Here is a 4,260-nt window from a genome sequence, read left to right as displayed (position 1 = left end):
TATTTATTAATGGCAAGAATATAGTTTAATATATCTGTTTCCCATCATAATTTATTATTGTTATATATGAAATATATTTTAAAGCCTGACCTGTTACTTCATTGTACTGAAGCACATCTCTATTCATATATGGTTTATAATAAAATTTATATCAATTTAAGTTTTTGTGGAAGGACTCACTTTTCTAAAAGATTTAGTCACATAAATTAAACATAACTGACCTTTGGATGAACTTTTAATAAGGACATATTGTATTATCACAGATAGTGAGCTCCTGAGAATGAGTAAAATGTTCCCAATCATGAGTTCTGAGCTTAATAATCAATATGGGTTTGTTTAACAAAGATATAATCACATTCTTCCATGTGCTCTGCTAGAAGCTTTTTGGGATGGAGAATTCATGCACAGTTTATTCTCCTGTGATTTTTTTTTTTTATTGACTTGCTGGGGAAACCAGATAGCTTATACATGAAACAATTTGAAAACCACATGAGGCTGCATATAGGGTATAGATATCTTAGAGAATTATCTAGAGTCCTGTTTGAATCTCCAAATTGGCAAGGGTTTGTATTTGGGGAGGATGTTATTTTTCCCATGAAATAAAAATTTTATTACTTTACAAAAGATTGTAAATGTGAATATAAGCAGAGTTAAAGTGTTGGCTGGGTCACTCACTAGTAAATGACTCACCAGGCCACACCAGCCTCAAGGCATGTGTGATTCAAATTTATCCCTCACCAAATTGCATGGAAAAGTTGCATGGACCTTTGTCTTCTTAGAAAAGGTCAAACAACCAGAGTCAATATAAGAACATCTATGCTTTAGCTCATGGACAAGTGTGCTCTTAAGCTACAGAAATCAAAGATTGGGAAGGCTAATATGGGTTGGGCTGGTTACTTATTAGTTCATGGAAAGTGTGATTCCAGTAGTTTCAGAAAAAGGGCGTGTTTGAAGAGGCCGAGGAAATAAAATGATGAAGAGAAATAAGGATAATTGAAGAATAAAGATTGAAATGAGAATAATGTTCTCAAGGACCAATGATGGAATCAATCTAATGCAAATAGAAAACAAATATACCAAAGGGTGAAAAGTAAGGTCAGGAAGCATTTTACCTCAAAGTTGCCATCACGTGCTGCTTCTCACTGATGGCATCAAAAGAGTGCCAGTGCAGACATGGACGCGAGTTTTCAATGACTGGATTTTTGGAGCCTGATCACCAGGTCTATCTTATGTTAGTTGACCTTCTAATATCAAGGAACACCTTAACCCTGTGCACCGCATGCGGAATCCCTGAAAATAGCAGCAGGGCTATATGTTACAAACCATTAATGTTAGTGTGACAAATTCAACCTTGACCAAGTAGGGCACTATTGGCTTTCCAACAGGATAATATGATGCAAGCAAAGGGTGTTTCAGTAAGAATAAGTCAACATTAGAAAGCTGAATGGAATAAAGAAATAAGAAATTTAAGGCATGAGTAATCTTAAGAAATCTCAATCATTTTATGAAGTGACTAATTTGACAGTATTAAATGGGAACTAAAGATAAATGTATGAATGTAAAAGTCAATGAATTATTGTTGTCAAGGAGTGGTGGCTGGCTTTGGAACAGGAGAGAAAAATGCCAACAATAGTTTTGTTTTAAGCCAGTCTCTTCATTTGTGAGAAATTCTTTAGACTGCTTTTTTAACAGTTCAAACCCACACCAATTATATATTGTCATTAATTAGTTTCATCATTTAAGAGATATTTTTTTCAAAATTATTTCTTAACTACAATTTACCATTGTTTTCTTTTTATCCAGATAAAGGTGAAATTTGTTGAAAATAAAATATAAATCTCATCATGGAAAATAAAATAAAAAGAAGTGTCCTTGTTTAATGAACAAATGTGATTCAGCATGATACCTTTGATTCTAAGTGTCAAACAACATTTGAGGAGAGAGGCCAGTAGTCAAATGATGAATATTAATAAAATGGATAAATTCAGAGATGCTTTAGGAATGTTTGGGGGAAGAAATATTTTCATAAACATTGGCTCAGCCACAAGTGCACGTTAAATAAGAAGGACACAAAAATGAACAGAAAAGGAAGACCAAATAAAAACTGTATGCTGGAAACCTCAGAATCTCTGAGCAAGCCTTTGCTACTTGACTTCAGCCATCTTTCTTTGTGACTGTAGGCACACTCCACATAGTGAGTGCTTGGTTCTTACTACAATCCTGTAGTCACAAACCAACCTTGTAAAGTGTTTTATATTAAAATTTGAAGGCACACACGTATGAATGGTTTATGATAACCAACAATGTTTGAAATGTCCACCAAAACAGTAATACTTTCCAATATTCACCAAAACAACACTACGGTTATGTTAAAAGAGGAGCCCTAGTGGAAGAGTGGGTTATGCCCTGGGTGGTTACCCCTCAGGTGAGCTGCTCAGACCCAGCATCCCGCTCAGCAGAAGAAAGATAATGGTGTTTGCTCCTTGAAAGATCTAGAGTCGCTGAAACCTTAGAGAGCTGTTCTACTCTGTCCGATAGGGTCTTTATGACTAGCAGTAGACTCAATAACAGGGAGTTATTATTATGTTAAAGATGTTTTCAAGGATCCAGAAGTGTTCCTTTATCTTTTTCTGCCTAGAAAGGCACACAATCCTAAGACAAACTTTTGATTGACATTAGCTATGTACCACAACTAACTATCAATTCATGCACAAATTCAACTTAAAGACAGATTTAGGATGGAACTCACTTGTAATCTGGGAACTACTGTACTACCGTGAACTCAGCAAGAATTTAAGACAAAGTTGGAGAAATGACTTTGAATCTCTCAATCCATGTAACAAGAAGAGATGAATGGCTCTAAAAAAAAAACCAACTACAATTCTTTTAACCATCATAACTTTGTTGGTGTTCATAATAATGAAAGTGAACCCATCAGATCTCCTCTTCAAAGAGAACAATCTGTTGATAGCTTTTTCAATTTCTAAAATCTCAGTTGAAATAATAAGAGGTCTTATGGCCTATGGAGTAAATTACTCATCCATATGTGGTATGTTATTCATATCCTGGAAAAGGAAGATTTCTCACAGGAGAATCTTAATCCCTAGAATGTTTTACTTCCCATGCAGACCACTTAAGAGGGTATTTTGTGAATAGAATCAAACATTGCCTAATGTGAGGACGGGAACTTGCATTTTATAAAGGTAATCTGAAGATGAGGCTGTCTGAGTATTCTAAAAACAAACTGAAAGACTTTATTATGTGTGAGAGAACACATAGGCTGAGTCTCCAAGTAAACAAAGCTTTACATATAAAAGCCCAAAATCTCCCGAAGGGAGAATTGGATGTGCCTACAAATTGGAAACAAAATGAACTAGACAAAACACTCAAAACAATATTGTCTAGATAGACAAAATGATCTAATTCTTATAATTTTTTTCATCTTATTCTCAAGACCTATAACAGGAAAACATCTGTGACCACAGCAACAGGACAGTGAAAGTGTAGATGGAATTTTTATTTCAAGTAACGTATATCTCTTAGTATATACCTAATAGATAAAACAGACACCTGAGATATAGCTTTAAATTATATGTAACTACACAGCTAAAGGAGGAGCTTGTGTGACACTTGGCTGTGAACCAAAACCGTAGTGATTTGTAACCACCAGCCTCTCCATGGGAGAAAGACATGAATGTCTGCTTCCAGGAAGATTGCAGACATGGTGTCCCTGGGGGGCAGTTCTATTCTGTCCTGTAGTTTGAGATTAGTCAGAATCGACTCAATGGCAACAGGTGTGGTCTGGTTGGGTCACAGTGAAGTGAAACCCTATCTAGATTTAGTCCCAGTCCATAACTTGTCTGAAACATTACAGAACTAAGATTGTCAAAAGTTATCTAGATAAGATAGGTGGGATAAATAATTCAGAGATGAAAATAACAAGACCAATGGTTCCGGGAGGGTATGGGAGAAGGGGAGGTGGGAAAAAGGAAGGGGGGTTGGGGGGCCAACAGAGGGACAAGGGAACAACAAGTGAACTAAAATCAGTGGAAGGAAGGTTGTAGGATGCCTAGTGGGGCTCAATCAAGGGCAATGTAGCAGCAAGGAATTACTAAACCTGAATTAAGGCTGACCTTGATGGTGGTACAAGAGGGACGTAAAAAGGAAAGAACCAGGAGGCAAAGGACATTTATAGAGGCCTAAATACAGGCATGTGTGTATATAAATATATTTTTATATGAGGATGGGGGAAATAGATTT

Source organism: Echinops telfairi, unplaced genomic scaffold (genome assembly GCF_000313985.2).
Source record: "Echinops telfairi isolate 266 unplaced genomic scaffold, ASM31398v2 ScPeMD7_3533;HRSCAF=4204_1, whole genome shotgun sequence".
Classification (NCBI taxonomy): domain Eukaryota; kingdom Metazoa; phylum Chordata; class Mammalia; order Afrosoricida; family Tenrecidae; genus Echinops; species Echinops telfairi.
This window is presented reverse-complemented; position numbering follows the sequence as displayed.